General features: G+C 36.4%; 1 protein-coding gene across 9 annotated transcripts in view; it reads left to right on the plus strand.

Annotated features, from left to right (window-relative positions):
• The window catches only part of LOC307179853 (uncharacterized protein), a 1,051,707-nt gene that overhangs the window by 429,965 nt on the left and 601,900 nt on the right, over positions 1-19,842 (plus strand). For 7 of the 9 annotated variants that reach the window (XM_079909530.1, XM_079909531.1, XM_079909532.1 and 4 more), the window contains exon 6: positions 2,879-2,977. The exons of the other annotated variants lie outside the window; for them this stretch is intronic. The gene's annotated coding sequence lies outside the window, so the exon portion shown is untranslated. The remainder of the gene's footprint in view (positions 1-2,878; positions 2,978-19,842) is intronic. 9 annotated transcript variants of the gene reach the window in all.

A 19,842-nucleotide genomic window follows, 5' to 3' on the forward strand; every position in this document is an offset into this window, starting at 1 on the left:
AAATTAGATCACTCCGTTAACACCATACAGAAAAATAAACTCAAAATGGGTTAAAGACCTAAATGTAAGGCCAGACACTATAAAACTCTTAGAGGAGAACATAGGCAGAGCACTCTATGACATAAATCACAGCAAGATCCTTCCTGACCCACCTCCTAGAGAAATGGAAATAAACACAAAAATAAACAAATGGGACCCAATGAAACTTAAAAGCTTTTGCACAGCAAAGGAAACCATAAACAGGACAAAAAGTCAACCCTCAGAATGGGAGAAAATATTTGCAAATGAAGCAACTGACAAAGGATTAATCTCCAAAATATACAAGCAGCTCATGCAGCTCAATATCAAAAAAACAAACAACCCAATCCCCAAATGGGCAGAAGACCTAAATCAACATTTCTCCAGAGAAGATATACAGACTGCCAACAAACACATGAAAGAATGCTCAACATCACTAATCATTAGAGAAATGCTAATCAAAATTACAATGAGGTATCACTTCACACCGTCAGAATGGCCATCATAAAAAAATTTACAAACAATAAATGCTGGAGAGGGTGTGGAGAAAAGGGAACACTCTTGCACTGTTTGTGGGAATGTAAATGGATACAGCCACTATGGAGAACAGTGTGAAGTTTCCTTAAAAAACTAAAAATAGAACTACCATACTACCCAGCAATCCCACTACTGGACATATACCCTGAGAAAACCATCATTCAAAAAGAGTCATGTACCATAATGTTCATTGCAGCTCTATTTACAATAGCCAGGACATGGAAGCAACTTAAGTGTCCATCGACAGATGAATGGATAAAGAAGTTGTGGTACATATATACAATGGAATATTACTCAGCCATAAAAATAAATGAAATTGAGTTATTTGTAGTGAGCTGGATGAACCTAGAGTCTGTCATACAGAGTGAAGTGAGTCAGAAAGAGAAAAACAAATACTGTATGCTAACACATATATATGGAATCTAAGGGAAAAAAAAAAGTCATGAAGAACCTAGGGGTAAGATGGGAATAAAGACACAGACCTACTAGAGAATGGACTTGAGAATATGGGCAGGGGGAAGGGTAAACTGTGACAAAGTGAGAGAGTGGCATGGACATATATATGCTACCAAACGTAAAATAGATAGCTAGTGGGAAGCAGCCACATAGCACAGGGAGATCAGCTGGGTGGTTTGTGACCACCTAGAGGGGTGGGATAGGGAGGGTGGGAGGGAGGGAGATGCAAGAGGGAAGAGATATGGGAACATATGTATATATATAACTGATTCAGTTTGTTATAAAGCAGAAACTAACACACCATTGTAAAGCAATTATACTCCAATAAAGATGTTAAAATATATATATATATGTGTGTGTGTGTGTGTGCCTTTTCATCAAACTCACAACTAATGAGTTGTGAGAAATAACAAACATTTTCCACCTTTTCTTTAAATTTTTTGCAAGAGAATTTTCTTCAAAAATATTGACATTTTCATGGATTAAATAGCACTGTTGCTGATTTCTAGGTGAGGAAATAACTTTGAAAAATGAAGGTAAGGGAAGTAATGTAAACGCAGTTTGAAACAAAGTAAAGGCCGAAAAAAAGGGAAATGGTTAAAGAAATGGTAGTATAACAAAAAAGTAGAAGTAAGGCCTCCATTAGAAATCCTATTTTTAAAAAATATAATCGCAAAGGAAAATGTAAGTAAAAGGTCACAACATTTTAAAGAAGTAAAGATATATATATATATATATATACACATATAAACAAATATACATACACATATACATAAAAAGAGGAGAACAGGTACTGAAATGTTCATATTGATTATGTCTGCATAGTGGCATTCCCAGTCATTTTTCTTTCTGTTGCACTATTTTCCTTATTTTTCTAGTATAGGTTTTTAATAACCAGAAAAATTATATTATTTAAAATAGCAAAAATAGCAAGAGAAGAAGCTTACTGTATTCTTGGTATTTCTGTTAATCCCCAAACTAAGATAAGACAAAGCAAAACAAAGCCAAATCCCTCAATTCTCATCAAGGATGAGAGAAAGAGGGTGGCTTGACTGAATGACTTTGGGCTTTGTCTTACGAAAACCTAGTTCTTCCAATCTTTAGTTGAATGGACTTGCAATAAAAGGTGCTTAACATTTCTGGGCCTTGGTTTTTGTGAATATTAATAAGACCTCATAGAAAGAACCTAGGAAGGTAATTCTTTTTTTTTTTTTTTTTTTTTATTTTTGCGGTACGCGGGCCTCTCACTGTTGTGGCCTCTCCCATTGCGGAGCACAGGCTCCGGTCGCGCAGGCTCGGCGGCCATGGCTCACGGGCCCAGCCACTCCGCGGCATGTGGGATCTTCCCGGACCGGGGCATGAACCCGTGTTCCCTGCATCGGCAGGCGGACTCTCAACCACTGCGCCACCAGGGAAGCCCCATTTTGGAAATTCTTGATGCGACAACTTGTCTCCTCCTCGTCGTCACTATTGCCTTTGTGGGCCCCTTCCTAATATTGCTGAATACATCTCTGAAAGCTGCATTTGCTTAATAAAATTATGTGCTCATTTCTTGTTTTTCTCTACTGGTAAAATATTTTCCAGCATATTTTGCTATTTGCAACTTGAGAAGTACAAAACATACTCTTTTTATATATGCCTTATGGCTTTGAAAATCTCTATTAATAGAAATTTATTTGCTAATTTTCTAATTGAGGCAGAATTTATTTCCCGTATTATAATTTAATAAATACTCTTGTTTTAGTAACTTGTGACTTATAGAATTAATTCGATGGTACTTCTATTAGTAATATCTTAAACTATTTTTTTGACTGTAGAATCAAAGGCTTCGCCTTTACTACAAGTAATTGAAATATTTAACTTGCAGGTTGCAGAGATACAGGGGACAGGAAAAGAAAATGATTCAGAGTTCTTCCATCTCTGATATTACACCACTGTGGAGGCTATATATTGAACCTTATGTAAGGTGAGCGTGTGACTATTTCTACAATTGACTCCAGGGAATATTTTAAAGGTGTCAGAGATTTTTCCTGTGGCTATAAGTATAGGTAATAGTGTCTGTGGACTCATGGTTGAAAAGCATTTGCCACAATATGAACTAACCTGTTGTATAATAAAAACATTGATGAGTGCCATTCTTAATTACTATTGAAATATTTTGACCAGGCATTATTTTCTAGTTAATAAATACATTAATTGATTTTACAAATATTTATCCAGTATCTATTCTGTTGTAGACACTATCCTAGTTCTTTATATTTTAGTTAGGCCAAAGTAGAAAAAAAAACCTGGTCCTTTCATTAATATTTTAATAGCTGGTAAACTTTCCCCATCCCTACCCTTAATATTTACTACTTATATTTGGTGACAATTGACAGTTAAGAATATATACCAACATATATATTTGACTCTAACAAACCCTAAATAGATAGAGGGATACCAGATAAGATAAGGCATATGGAGTGCTATACACATGGAAGAGATTTCAGAAACTTTTACTGAGAGGGCAACCAAGGCTCAAAGATACTAAGCAGCTTCTCTTATATAACATGTTGCTTAACTATGATTAACAATCTATGATCTGATGTTAATGACATCAGCAGCCCTAGGCAAGGTCAAGTAGATCAGGCTTTGATACAATCCTTTTTTTTTTTTTTATGGCAATTCCAACTTGTAGCAATACTTTATTCTTAGACACTCTTCTACTTTCACATTTTCTCACGCACTGGAGGGGTTTGATGTGTGGTGTAAATGAACTTACTCTCCACAGATGTTTTAACCAATCAGTGGTTGGTATACTGCAATCTGTTGCCTGTCACTGCCATAGAGGAAATCCCTTGTGCAACCTCAGATTCCTGTAGCAGATAGCACTTGGCCTTCTGGGAGTCAAGTGTGACTTTATAGGTAAAGTCAGATAATGAATGGTTGAGTAAAATAGCTTTAAGAAAGAGAACTGTTAAGGGAAGGAAGGAAGGGAGGGAGGGTGGGACGGAGGGAGGGAGGAAAGAAGGGGGAAGAAAGGAAAGGAAGGAAGGAAGGAAGGAAGGAAGGAAGGAAGGAAGAAAAAAGAAAGAAAGAGAAAGAAAGCGTGGGAGGGAGGGAGGAAGGAAGGAAGGAAGAAAGAATTAGAAAATATCATTTTTTGGTTTGCGAGAAGAAAGCATTCAGCCTTTAGATGCCAGTCTTTAATAATGCAGGTGATTTAGTATTCGTTTTTGATCCCAGAGTTTATTTTGTGAGTACAAGATACCTTAATCACTTTTAGAGTCATGGTTTGGGTCATAGAACCTAATTTATTCAATTCTCACTTTCTAGTGCATTTTTACCATGTTGACTTCCTTTGAACACAGCTTTGAATACAGATAAGAAATCAGTGTAAGAGTAATGGTGAGATTAATGCAGTTTTGTTTCCTTAATGAACACGTACCTATTTTCAAAGTGGCTATTTCCTGGAATACAGTTAACCACAATTTAAATACAGCAGGATTTAAATTAGGTTCATAATAGAAATATACCTTCTATAAAGCTTATAGGAATTGAATTATTTTGTTTCAGTGAGCTATTTCACATAGCATATTTCTTGAAAGAACTGGGTAACTGGTTGTAGCATAGACAGTAATACTATATAACTCTTTGAGATAACTAGCTGTACTTTTATATTAACCTTGCAAACATAATAAGAATAATAGTAACATAAATACCATTCTTCACTTTTTACATTATTTAGAGCTTATAAGTAGATCCACATAGAATTTTAAAATAATTCTCAAAAACTATATAACATATATTAATGCTTATTTTGGTAGTAAGGAAACTGAGGTCTAGGTGATTAAGAAGTATGCCTATGACCACACAGTTTGTAAGACACAGCTAAGAATTAGATCTGGCTTGTCAGCCTTTCCATCCTGCATTAGTCCCATTACACTATGCATTCTTGAATTAATGCTGACCAAGTTGGGTGGGTTGTCTAGAGAAAGGCAGCCCAGTGGGATCACTTGTGTATAGTGATCAAGCCTAGTGCTTTGCTTGCTGAAGCATTGGGGAAGTCTTGATGTTCTTCAGTTTGGTACCCTGTGCACTGCCTGGAAGGATGGCAGATTGGTTAATATAAATACAGAGAGGTCAAGTGTTGCTATTCATATTGCAAGTTACAGTGATAACTTATCTGCTAGGATAAGTTATCGGGCAAGGTGTAATCTAGTGAGAAAGACTTGCAAAAAAAAAAAGTTCCCACAGAGAGTTATCAATCAGCCTTTGTTTAATATATTAACAAGGAATTGATACTTTCAAACCCTTTGATTAAATCCTAATAGATAGGGAAAGAAAGAGTAAAGGAAAGCCCAGAACGCACTAACATGACTAATATCTGCTATACTACTGGCCATCTGTATGTCTGAAAACTAATTTGAAAGCCTCTTTCATTTAGAAAATGATTTAACCCATGGTTCATTTAAACAGAATTCTCATTGGGATAATTGGAAATATGTTTTGATTTTCACAAAACTATTCAGTAACAGATCAGGTGGGGATAAACAATGTATGTATGTAAACATAGGTAAGAATAGGTTAGTTGCCCAGAAACAATCATCTGGCATTCTCATGAGAACATAGTGGAAATACAGATGTGTTCTTTTTATTTCTGTATTCAAGGTTAGAAATTCTTGCGCCTAGGCCTTATTTCACTCTAGTTCTGGAAGATATTTATTTGTACTTCAAGTGCTCTCATCGGTCTGAGAATGAACTAGGCAGATTGACTACTTGTAAGAGAAACATGGATGATTCCTGCACATTTTTCTTGGTATGAGGACCATTAACTAACAAGTATACTTAGATTTGCTGGAAACAAGGAATAGGTAAAGGCACTCTGATAACAAAACATATTATCCTGGATATCAGTATTTAATTCCAATCATAAAAGTTCTGACAACCATAAAATAATAAAAAGGTAAATCGAAATTTGCTTTAATGAAGTTTAGTGTATACATATCATGGGGGGATGATGGTACATGTCTGGAGCTTTTCTGGGTTGGAGAGGGATGCAGGAGGTTTGCTCTTGTCTCTGATTCCATTGAGGTTCACATTGCAAAAGAACAAAATTATATGCAAGTTTTCTCAAATAAGATAGCATGTAAGGATTTTTTTTTAACTTATATAGTGTTAATATTGTATCTTTTTACTATCTCTTTTCAAAAAGAATGGTAAGAAAGAGATAAAAGAGAACATCTGTCAACCTAGAAGTCTATACCTGGCAAAATATTTTTCAAAAGTGGGAACAAAATAAATATAGTTCTAGAGAAGCAAAAACAAAGGGATTTTGTCATTAGTAGACTGGCATTACAAGGAAGTTCTTCAGACAAAGAGGAAATTTCCCCAACAGAAAAACAAAAATGAAGGGAGGGAAGGGAGCAAGAAAAATTGTAAATATGTGTTTACATATAAGTGAATGCATATTGACTGTATTAAACGATGCTAATTATGCCTTGTGAAAATATATTCCAATATTGTAAAGTATTTGTAGCATCAAATTGAATGACAAAATCACCCAAAGTGGGAGAATGCAGTGAACTGCATTAAAGAACCTAAACTTGTCTGAAAAGTGGTAGAAGCACTAATTAATAGTTGATTCTAACAAGGTAAGGATGTCTGTTGTAATCTCTACAGTAACCACTGAAAGAATAGTAAAAGGATTTATAATTCACAGCCTAATATATTTGGAGATGAGATAATAAAGGAATAAAACTAATTAAGAAAACCAAAGGAGGTCATCTAGGTAGGCTAAAACAAAGGATAACAACAGAAACCAAGTTGTATGATTGTAGATACAAGTTCAAATAGAGCCATAATAACATGAGTATTAATGGATTAAATATCAAAATTAAAAAATAAAATTGTCCGTCTGAATAAAAACTAAAACCCAATTATGTACACCTTACAAGAGACATCTGAAATGTAAGGATCACGTTTAGGTGTAACAACAGGTAACTATGAATAACAGGTAATATGAATATCTAGTGCCTTATAAAAGTTGGAGGTTTTATTTTTTTCAAGTACCAGATATCTTGGGAGGATGGTTGCTAGTATTATTTCAGAGGATAGAGGATGTCAGTGGGGTAGTGTCTGTGATTTTTTGGCTTTTCCCTTATGGTTACAAGATGGCAATTGCAGCTCCAGCTCCAGCCAAATGTCAGATTGCAGGCAGTGAGGAGGAAAGAGTGATACCTGTGTCAGGAGCAGAGACATGCCAAGGTAGGGGGGTAAAGGAAGTGCTCTGCCCAGGTGCAGTGAGGGGTATATTGTCTGCATAATTTTAAAAATAGTAAATATAACTAAGAGTCCATGGGCTTTTCATTATCACCACAAGCTGGCAATTTAAAAAAACGTTGGTGATAAAATATTCCTAGTGGCGTGGACCTCTCCCCACACACCCTGTTCCCCACTTTCACCCCCCTGCCATTTATCAGAAAAGCAAATTCTTTCACAGAAATATCTGGGTGTTTGCATAGATCTCATTGGTAAGAAATGTGTCACATAGTCAATAAAGAAAGTCTGGGGAGGGTGCATTTTCAGCTTTCCAGTCTTGATAGTTGAAAAAGACAAGGGTACAATGGATTTAGATGGGTGCCGCATTAACTCTCCTACAATATTTACCATAAATAGAGGGACAAGACAGGAATTCAGTCCCAGTGATACCAAGGTGACTGGGTCACCTGACCAAAATAGAGACGGGAGCTAGGGTTGAGTAGGGACAAATAAGGAAGACTCTGAATGTCCATAATAGATTATTTTGTTTTTCTGCCTCGTTTAGTCATCTAGGAAACTAGAAGAAATACCTTTTTGAGGATTTGATGAGATGATACATATATAAAAGTTTTAAAAAATATCCCAAATCTCAGACTTCTGAATTCTCTGATAGCAGGAGGAGGTATTCCGAGATGTTAGGTATAGAAGAGCTATCACAGGGCAAACTTATGAGACAAAAATGAAAATGCTTGTTGTTTACGTTCAGTATTAGCCTAGACTAATATTTTGAAAAAACAAAACCAAAATGGAACAAACAGAACAATTCTTTTCTTAATCAGAGTAGGGTTGAAACGATCTATGAAGATCCTTTCCCATGCAGTTTGTTACTCAATCTTATTCCTTTTGCTTGGTGACAAATGAATGACTAGTCTCATCTCCTTTTCCTTTTCACCTCTTGTATGTGTATATATGCACCTTTTCGCTGTGGTTTCTTCTCTGGGAACCTGTCCTCTACCCCATTTATTCTCCGTTGACCATTGTGTTTCCCATCTTTGGGTCCCTTTTTAGGTAGTGAGCGCCAATGCTCAGCTAGCACCTGCAGGGATTGGTTTGGAGCTGAGTGTGGACAGAATGAGCCTCTTCAACAAATATGTGCTCTGTATTCTGTCAGTGTGGTTGTAGGCTGTATGTATAAATCATCTGCCTCTGTAGTCCCTGCTTCCATTTCAAGAGGCTCATTAAGACTAAAAATGTTACATTTTTACGAGGATCTGGAACCTGATCCGAATGTGTCACAGAGACAAGACAAACAGCAAAGTGCCTGAGAGATAGTCCTCTGTATTTGAAAGTTTCTTTACACAGTGACAACCCAGGAGCTACAATTAAACAAACAAATAGAAAACAATGTCTCCTCACAGCCCTGTAAGAGAAAAATGCTCATATTTCAAGGTCAATCAGAACTTGCTTGAAATTATTTAATAGGTTTAATAGAAGCAATGGGATATTCTCTCCACTGAAGTAGCCTATTTCTTCTCTACTAGAGAATCACTACTTCTGGTTAGAAACAGTGTTATGCTGTAAGTAATAAATATGGATGGCCCTGGGCTGTACATCTTGAGTTTGCACACAAACAGATCTGAGCTTCCTCAGTGGTGTGCCACTGGTTCCTTAGCTCTTGAAGGCGCCTAATCCAGGGTTTTCATGTGATGCCTCTCAGAGGAAAGTCTGTTTTCTTCCATATCAAATATACAAATCCATTTATTAAGGATTTCATATTAGTTATGGTATTTTTCAATTCTAGAATTTATATTGTGTTCTTTATTAGTGATTCCCACAATCTGAAGAAATTCATCTTTTAATTTACTTCCATCATCTTTTCCTCTATTTTCTACACATAAAAATTACAGTTATTTTAGATTTTTCATTGTCTAAGCCCAATATCTCATTTAGATGTAGGTCTATTTCTTTGTTTTTGTTTTAATGACATCTTTATTTACATCCACTCTAACTGCAAAGCTAGTTTTTCCTTCCATTATGAATGTAGACAGCAAACTACAGTGGTTTTTGGCAGAATCTGTGACTGTCATCAATCAAATCATGGATCTTTTCATATCACATTACAGTTGTTGCTGATATCCCCGAATATTATTTATGCCCATCACCCACTACTTGGAAATTATGGTAGTTTTATGGATTTTAGCTATAAAATCCTGTTTCTTGTCTTTCCTAGTATTTTTTTAATTGATGCCACTTATTGTGCATAAAATAATTGTAGCATGTCCATATGATGTTATCTTCATCCAGATACTCTTGTAACGTACATCTATGTTACTCTTTCTTCCTTTAGGTGAAATATGCTAATGTAGTGGCAAGAAAAACAGATGGATTCAAGATGCTTTCTTGTTATAGAATCATCAGAATTTGCTGTTGGGTGAATGATGGGTTAGGTGTCCAGGTGCAAAAGAATGTGAGGAACTGAAGTTGATTGCCAGAATGGTAGCTCAGGCAGCTTGGTAGTTTGTGGTGCTACTGCTTGGGCTGGGGAACACTGAGGAAGGAACTTGTGTGAAAGGTGGTGTGAACAAGAGTTCACTTTTGTACATGTGAATTTATGGTGTCTCTGCTATTCCAAGTCTTATGGAATTTTCTGTATGAGTGTGTTTCAGCTTTGCATTGAGTTGTGTTTGGCTTTCCAGAGTCACTCGCTCTTTCAATCTTGCTTCTTAGAAAGGGTAGATAGAGTAACAATTAAAAGGTACTATGTTTTGGCAAGTATGTTCTTCTTCAATTAGTGCAATCTGGCTCCATGCTTTCATTTTAAGGATTATGGAAGAAACCTGTTAACTACTACCATCTGTGCCTTCACAGAAAGGCATGATAACTGTTGTTTGATTAAAAATGGGGGATTTATTGTCCACATCTATTTTCGTAGTTTGCAATTCTTAAATTTACTTTACCTGATGTTGAAAACAGTGCCTGTGAGCAGCAAGCCTGGTATAGCTCTCCAGAGCTCTCACTCTGGGCCACAGGCTGTCTTGGATGGACAAGCTTGGGTTCTAATCATGTATTACAGCCCTCCCACAGCCTCTGAGTAACTTGAGGATTTTCTCTTTGACATTTTTCTCTGCAGGAATGACAGTTAACACACTCCCTGGATTTCAGCTAACTTAACATTTTAAAGTATAAATAACAACCGTACCTCATGCTGACTCCTGTCTGTTGATAGACTATTACTTATTGTTTTAGAAATTTTGATTGAAGAAAAATAGCCCTCAACTCATGAAAATCAGTAGTCTGAATCCTGAATATGTTTCAAATACTAAATTTCTCAGTGTTCTGCCTGATCCTGAATTATTCTCTTTATGGGTAGTGTTTTGATTAAGGTTCTTTATTTCTTATAAAATATAGAATAGGCATTTTTGTTTATCTGAAAGGGCTACCATTTCTATTTCTTTTTTCTTTTTCTGCACTTTCCCTTTTTTAGCTATTTTTTTTTAAGGAAAAGAGCATGAGGGAAGAAATCCTGCATGCTTCCCATTTGCAAGCTAACTTCCTTCTTCCTCTCCTTCTTTCTTCTTCCTCTTCTCCTTCCTCTTCCTCTTCTTCCTCTTCCTCCTCTTCCTCTTCCTCTTCTCCTTCTCCTTCTCCTTCTTCTCCTTCTTCTTCATCTGTAAGCCCAGACTTTGTCAGAATGTTTTAAAAGCTTAACTGTCAGGTCCATAAAACCCACCTCTTCAAGGCAAAATGCATTAGAAAGCTAAGCCTCCTTTCTATTTACTACTGTATTCTCAGCCCCAGTAGCAGTGCCTAGCACATAGTAGGCATTCGATTTTTGAATAAATGAGTAAAGGATAAACGGATCTAGTGGCCTCTGATTGCTCATTAATGAGGGAAAACTGTGTACTCAGACACACCTCCGAGATCTGGACCAACCGGCTCCACAACTCAAGCTCAGTCTATTTTTTCTAGAATCATTTGCATAAGATAGGAGATGAGTCTTTCTTCAAGTTTAGACTGAAGAGGTCATATAGCATAAAGATAGTGACCTAAGCTACAGGCTAATTGAGGATAGCATTACTCTGTTTATTTTTTATTGCCCATATAACCTACTCAAGGAAAAGAAACATGTTTGAGCCACTTTCTGTATGGAAACTGTTTTTGAGTTGCATTCTTGGCAGGCTACAGGCTTTCCTGGGATCAACCGTAATCTCAGGGGTAGGGAATCCTTTTTGGGCAGCTGGGGTGGACATTTCTCTGTCAAGATCATTTAATATGTATTAAATGCTCAGTGAACTGTCAGCTGGGAAGTATTGCTTGGGATCAAAGGTGTGTGATTAAAAAAATCTCTAAAATGTGGCCCAGTGCCCTTGACTGGGTTAATGACCCAGACTCTCTATTCCTTGTCAGGGAATGTGCTCACAGGGATTAGTGGAAACTGCAATAGCAAACCTGTCAAGGAATGAAGGCCATGAAGTATACACAGAAATGCTCAGGAGAGAAATTACATTGCTGTCGAGCCAAGAACGCCATGATCTGGAAAAGGCCAGAAAACATGTACGTTGAAAAACAGGGTCTTTTGATTTATGCATCTCGTTGTAGTTTGTAAATGATGCCTCCTATCACAGTATTAAAGGAAATAATGGTAAAAAACAAGAGTGTTCTCAGATGATCAAGATCCCACTGGACATGTTGACTGACACTCTTAAACACCAAAGTGTCAGCAAGTTAGTGTACTTACTATTTCATATTACATGCAACTGGATGGATTCTGTTCCATATCAACCAAAGCTGAATATAAACAGAATGACTTTTTTTCTCTTTCGTTCCTTCTCTAGCTGAGCAAGAGGTATGGTAAATCAGATACTAATATCAACAATATTATTAATGCTATATTTACTGAGGACTTAATATGTGCCAGGCACTGTTCTTAGGTCATTACCTTCATGAACTGACCCTCACAGTAAGCCATGAAATAGGTACCATTATTTTGACCATTTTACGGGTGAAAACACTGAGACAGAGAGTCAGTAATTTGTCTAAGGACCTAGAGCTGTGCAAGTTAGACATTCCCATCCAACCTATCTGATTGTGGAGCCCAAACCCTCAATGAGCAAGTTATGCATCTTATCCTACTTGTTACCTTTCTTCGGGGTGTTATTTAGCCTAAAACAACTATTGTGAGTCATCAGTATATACAAATAAATTTGAAAAACTTCAAATCATCAATCAAAAGGCATGCAGCTACCTTCATTGTAAATGGCCCCATAGCTGACATAATATCAGCGAACGGGGATAGAGAGCCTTACAATACTAAAATTTCTGCTTGTTTCTGGAATACACACCTGTCACATCTAAAGTCCATTATTAACTAAAGTGTATAAAATATTCATTAACTTTGCCTGCTCAGCCTAAGGGATAATTTTATTCAACTGGTGGCTATTTATTATGGGGTCATTAATTGACAATTTTATATTTTATTCTGTATTTATTTGTTTGTTCCTGAAGCTAATTATAATTGTTAGCTATCTTAAATCCTTTTCTGAGGGATACAAATTTACATTTTAAATAAATAGTTTCTTTAAAAATATGTATCCTTATATTAACACTAGAGCATCCTAGACTGTTAACAACTCTTCTTGCAAGATAAATTTGTAAGCTTAACTCCTGTAGAGGCTTTTCTTCCCATCCAGCAAATTATACAAAGCTTTGCAGTCACCCTTTTTATGGGGCTGAAAATTGGAAAATTCTGGATTGTGAATGATTGAGGCTTTTCCCCCCACAGTGGTCACATCCCCTAGTTTATGATTTCAGGGTTTGGTCCTGACCCAATTCTACCTTTTCTCCAGAGTCCAAGGACCACCTGTGCTTCATTACTTGCTTTTTGCATGACAATTCCATCTCTGCAATAAGATACTTTGTTCCCAGTAGACTGGGATGGCATCAGTGAAGCTTGATGAGCAGTGTTGTGTCAGCTCAGAAGGAATGATGCAATGGTGCTCAAAGTTTTAGTCATGCGTGATGGTGCTAGGAGAAAGATAATTCTAGAAACCATGTGACTTCAGTAGTAGAAGGTTCTACTATTACAGTAATACATTGTAACAAAATTCAAATATAATCTTTCCTCAGACAATAAATATTTATTACTAATTAGATACTTCTTTCGCTAATAGATAAGTAAACATATATGACTGGTAGATATTTTCCAAACTACTGTATTTTCCAGGCTCCCTTTGCCCCTACATTTGAACATTTTTAGATTGAAATATGTCTTAAACTAAAGTGGGTCTTTAATTTGGTACTTTATTTTTCCTTGTAAAGTTGTTATTAAATTCACTGTATTATAATCCGTATATCTCCAAATTCTAAACCATTTAAAATGTGAGGGAGAAGGAAAAGAATGAGAAATTATATAGATGGAGATCAAAATATCTCTATATGCTGATTAATCTGGACTGGTAACTACATTTAAGAAGACATATCTGGCCTGGGGGCCATGCCTACTTTTACTATACCGCAGCAGGGCCAGAGAAATCTACCACTGCTTGGTAGTTTGTGGTGCTATTGCCTGAGCTGGGGAACACAGAGGAAGGAGCTTGTTTGAAAGGTGGTGTGAACAAGAGTTCACTTTTACACCTGTGAATTTAAGGTGTCTCTGCTATCCGAGCAGAGGCAATGTCATATGCAGTTTTCTGTATGAGTCTGTGTCAGCTTTGCATTGAGTTGTGTTTAGCTTTACAAAATCACTCAGCTCTTTCAATCTTACTTCTGAGAAAGGGTAGATAGAATAACAAAAGTTACTATGTTTTAGCAAGTATGTTTTTCTTCAATTAGTGAGACTTCCTCCTTTGAGCAAGATGATTTGAGGAAAAAAAAAAAAAAGAGAGAGCAAACTCAAGAGTTTCTTTTCCAGGGCCCTAGTTATTAGTCATTCCTGCTTCCTTGGGGTAAAGTAGTAAGTTTGAGAAAGACAAGCAATGTTCCTCCTACACTCTTCTCAGCTGGGAGTGGGGTAGAAGTTTTTTCACCCTTCTTGGGAAACCTCTGGAAGTGGGACATCATCTCTATCATTAGAATTGAGGAAAAGTCATGGAATATACAAAATATTGCCTCCGAATAGTTAAATCAAGATAAATAGAAAGAAAGAAAGAGAGAAAAACCCAGATATTGTTATTCTAAAACATCTTCAAACCAAAATGTAGAATTTAGAAACATTGAAGGAGCAAAAGAGGTTTTCTCCTACAGGTTAGGGAAAATCATCTAAACATTTTCTTTCTTTGCCAAATCAGGACGGCAGCCAGTTAAATGCATTCATGCATCAAATAATTAACATTTAAAGACTTTTACTAAAGCTTGATTAGAGTTCACTTTGGAAGTAGGATAAAACCAAGACAGATATTTAAAGCACATTGTATACTTAATTAATGAAACTTTCTATTTAAGCTTTATCTAAAAGTCACATTCCAAGGTGTCTGTCATGGTTTACAGAGATTATTCTTGAAGAGGTGTGGCTATTCAGCAGAAGGTATAATCTGGCAATTAGAAGCTGCAGTCTTGGTAACTTTTAGGTATGCAAATCTCCCAGAGGCTCTGCAAAGTTGGCTGAAGATTTCATTGTTATATTTTTATTCTAAGAATTGACTTCTTAAAGTTAAGTACTAGTAATACAGAGGTTTCAGAAGGAAAGGAGGGCTGAAATCTTACACCCAGGGTAGAAATGGTAGTTCATCACTAATGCAAGTATTGCAAATAGAACCAAATATCTTAGATTTAATATGCTAGCTCCATAGCTGCTGTTCACGAATTTATTTTTTCTAGTCAATATTTTCTATATTTGTGTGAAATATTCTCTTGATGTTGCAAATCTTTGTGACTGGAAGAAGTCAGGTTGACTTTTTTTGTTATTACATGACTATGAAAATCTAGTTAGGCTGTTTAGGAAGTGTCTACAAACATTTTCACAGAGAAAACACAAGAATTTAGAATTTTCTGTAGGGATTAGTTTTGAGAATGAACTGGAATCCTGTTATACTGAATCTTTTTTATTTTTTTTTTGACTTTTTTTTTAACTAGATGTCCTTCACCAAAATTCAATATGGGCAACACATATTCCCATGAAGACTGGTCACTTTCAAAGTACTGGATTAAGTGGTGTTTAAAAAAGTTGAATAACCACATATTAGAACCCCTAGGTATAGTATGTGTCTTCAAGGAACTTAACTAATTAGAGAAGTAAATTATGCATATGAAGTTGTATGACCTTGTTAAAAATGCCTTCAACTTTCTCATCTTCAGATCCCTCCTATGAGAAATGAGAGGGTTGGACCAAATAACTGCCAAGGTTTGCTTCAGCTCCATAATTCAGGGTTGAGAGTAATTTCAGATCGATATGGTTACAAAAATCGTAAGGCAAATTGTATATTTATATGCTAACGACTATGAAGAATTGTGTTGCTCTGAGTCTTGCAGAATGCAGGAGATGTGGGTTGGCAGATAAGGAAGAAAGGCTGTGATACCTTCTGTTGAGACAGCTAGGGTAACCTTCCAAATTGTGCTATTACCTGTTGAATCCATTTTATCTGTTGTTTCTCTGAGTGTATACTTTCTCCAACCCAAAGAGGTCAGTGGCTCTCCATTACCTACAGACTGGGTTTCAACTTTACAGAATGGTTATCCCTCCACCCCACCAGGATCCCTGTGCTTCTTCAGCTCTGGCACCTACTTACACATTATTTCCCATCTACCCTTTCTCAACTGTTTTCTGTTTTTCTGTCCCTGTTCCTCTTCCATGCTATACCCTCTGCCTCTTGCATATCAACATTTATAAAAACAATTGGTGCTTCTAGGTACTTAACGTTTTCCTGGGGAGACTTCTGTGATCCCAGCTGAAAGCCACCTTTGTTATGTGTGTGTGTTAGAGGTGGCATGGAGGATGCTTCTCCTCCTCTCCCTACTTTCCTCCTAAGGTCACAGAGAAAGGACTTTCTGCCATTACCTTTAGTCCATAGTGGAAGTGTTGAGAAGCTGTTTCTATTACCTTTCTACCATTTCTTATTGGAGGAGCATTGAGCTTGACAATTCATTGTATAGAACTGTGACTCTCATTTCAGGACAGTGTAGCTTCCCTGCGATTGTTGATTGTGTGAACCCAAAACACTCCCTTTATTTAAACCCTTTCTTTCCCCCAATGGTGCTACCTGACCCCCTTGAGAACCACTGAGTCTCCTAACTTGCTCCTCTTCTTGGGAGATGGACTGATCACCTGGTGAGGCTGATGACAGCCCAGCATTCATTAGCCACGGTTCTCTAATGGGCAGCGTTGAGATGGTAAAATTCACTTTTTCCCCCCACCCCATCTTAATGAGGTATAATTGACAAATAAAAACTATATATATATATTTAGAGTATACAATGTGATGATTTAATATACATGTACATTACAAAATAATTACAATTATGTTAATTAACATCCATCACCTCATGTAGTTACCATTGTGTGTGTGTAATGAGAACACTTAAGATTTACTCTTAGCAAATTTCAAGTATACAATATTATTAACTATAGTTATTATACTGTACATTACACCTTTTAACCAACTTCTGTGTACTGCCAACACCCACCCACCCCCATCCCCAGTCCCTGGCAACCACTGTTCTACTTACTCTCTGGTCCTGTGAGCTTGACTTTTTTAGATTAGACATATAAGTGAGATCATACAGTGTTTGTCTTTCTCTGTCTGATTTATTTTACTATTTCACTTAGCATAATGTTCTCCAGGTTCATTCATGTTGTTGCAAGTGGCAAGATTTCCTTTTTTTTTTTAAAGGCTGAATAATATTCCATTGTATATATAAAAACACTTTTTCTTAAATCATTCATCCTTTTTTTTCATTTTTTAAAAAATTAAGACCTTATTTTTGAGTGTGATTGATGAAATGTATGGTAAGAGTACATTCAGTTTTGTAAGAAAGCACCAAACTGTCTTCCAAAGAGACTGTACCACTTTGCATTCTCACCAGCTAAAACACACTTTTCAGGCAGGACCTATTTGTTTGTTCTTTTTTCTTGCTCTATGCTTTGGTATAGTGGGCCAGCAACGTCTCTGCCTGGGCTTATACAGGTCCTGTTGATAGGCTTGTGCAGGGAGGGCAGAGGGCTCCCATTCTATGTTCTAGAGTATCAGAGAGTCCACAGCCTAGGAGCAATTGAGCTCTTACCTGTCATTGTTAATGAAATGGACCCTGGAATTACATTTAGCATCTTGCATCTGTTCTCTTTTAGCTTGGTCCAAGTAAATTGGTGAATGTTTTGGGTATCTTGAGCCTCATAAGACTTAGAAACTCTTCTTTAGCTATATAAGTGCTTATAAGTTAAGCACTCACATGGATCCTTATCTAGGGATGTTGGAAATTTAGTGTGGGTTAGGAGTTGTATTACCAATTCTCATTACTGCCTAAAACTCTTAGTGCCTTGTTCATTGTCTTAAAACTCTTAGTGCCTTGTTCATTGTAGGTACTTGGTTTATTGAACTGAATAATAGTAGGCTATACTTAGTGCTGACTATGTGCCAGGCTCTTTTGTAAAGGCTCCATATGGATTAACTCATTAAAAAAAAAGAAAAAACTCTAAGAAGGTAATTACACTTATACCACTTTATCCATGAGGACATACAGGCTCAGAGAAGTTAAATAACTTCTCCAAGGTCATCCAGTTAGTAAATGTCACAGTTAAGTTTTGGAATCAGACAGTCTGACTCCAGAGTATGGACCATAGGATTGTGTCTTTAGAGAGAAAATTAAAATTGGCAATAACAAATGACACTTGAAAAGTACTGTCCATTTAATCTTAAAATTGGCAATAACAAATGACACTTAAAAGTACTGTCCATCCACATGATTTTTTTTAGCCCTAGCAGCACTTTAGGAAAAAACCATTTAACCAATGGCTGGAAGACATCTTGAGAGACCATTTAGTAGGGTTATTTTCTAAATAACCACCCTAAATTGGGTGGGCCCCTTGGATCTCCTCAGGGACCACACTCACTCTGTGTGTGTGTGTGTGTGTGTGTGTGTGTGTGTGCATGCGTGTGTGTGTGTGTGTGTGGGGGGGGGGGTCCATTACAAGTCCTGGAGAAGAGTGGGGTAGGCCTTGACCTTATTTTAATCAGTTCTACAAACTAAAGCCCTGTGTGTGATTTCAGTTGAAGAAGAGGCTCAGCTGCTAAAAGACTTGTTTAAAAACTAGACAGAACACAACCCAAATTGCCTAGGGTGATTGGAGTTCTATTGGTTTACATACTTTTTTAAGATGAATATTTTAATCATTCACTCTTAAGTAAACCAGAGAAATAAAAACACTTTGTTACTTCTTTAACGGTTATTTTACTAAAAAAAACCAACTGGGTTAGATCCTTTTCCTATGAGGTTAATAGATACTCTACTCAATTGTCAATTAGCATAGAAATACAAAAAATCTGAAGTACAGAAAGTGCTTTCCAAGTAAGGTAGTTAAGATGCCAGATATTAGCAGCAAAGGTATGTTTTGTGGTAGCTACAAATCACAGTTCTGCTTTATCTTCCATACCTTAAATGCTCAAGCTATAAAATCAGGTTTATGTCCTTGCTAGTTCCTTCAGCTTCCATAGATCAGAACTTACATTCACATATTTTCTTTGCACCTATGACCACTTTAAAGTTCTTTTCCCTTCCTGTGCTTTACCTGATGTTGTCTGGGCCCGTTCAGTAGAAAGCTGTATTATATTTACCACTGTTTGATATTTTGCTGTATTATATTTACCACTTCTGTTTCTGTAATTTGGTTCAATGTAATGTAGGGGTAATGACCATCTTTCTAGATCTTGAATTCATAGGCTCATAACAAATAAAAGTTGTCAAAACTTCAAGGTCAGATGAATAATTACCTAGATGCCTTGAGAGAATTAAAAGGCAAAGTGTAGACAAGAGGCACTGTTTAATAGCTGGGTAGCTTTAATTTTAGAACAAATAAGTTTTTGAAACAGATTTTCTGTTTTATTTCAACAGGCGGAAAAAAAGATGAAAAGGATAGAGAGTAAAGTATTTAAAGATTAGAAACGAGGAAAATCAGCAAACAGATATGAATAACACAAGTCTCAGTCATAGCTGAACCTCAAAGTTCTGTAGTATTCATTTAATTTGTTAATTGCAAATCATCATAAAATAGGTTTGACAGCTTTATTTCACCTTTAAATTTTCAGTGCAAGTCCACTTGCATTTGGAAAAACAGATTAAACATAGATTGTTGCTTCTGCCCTGAGATTTAAAGAAATGACTTAAGTAAGCACCTGACCAATTAATTAAAGAGAATTATTCTTGGAAGAACGAACTCTGAGAGATACTTGAAGTATGTTTTTTCATTTCATATTCCAACTCTACAGTAATTTTATAGCTGTTTAATTTGACACGCATATATATGTGTTCTACTAAATTCTAGCAAATTATAATAAGCAGTGCATTCATAGTTTCAGGCTGTAAGGACCATTCTTTCTCCATCCCAGTAGTTGACTGCTTAATAAATAAATAACTGAGCCTCATTGGGAGTAGGGGTTAGGGTTG

The sequence above is a fragment of the Stenella coeruleoalba genome (assembly GCF_951394435.1).
Source record: "Stenella coeruleoalba genome assembly, chromosome: 21".
Classification (NCBI taxonomy): domain Eukaryota; kingdom Metazoa; phylum Chordata; class Mammalia; order Artiodactyla; family Delphinidae; genus Stenella; species Stenella coeruleoalba.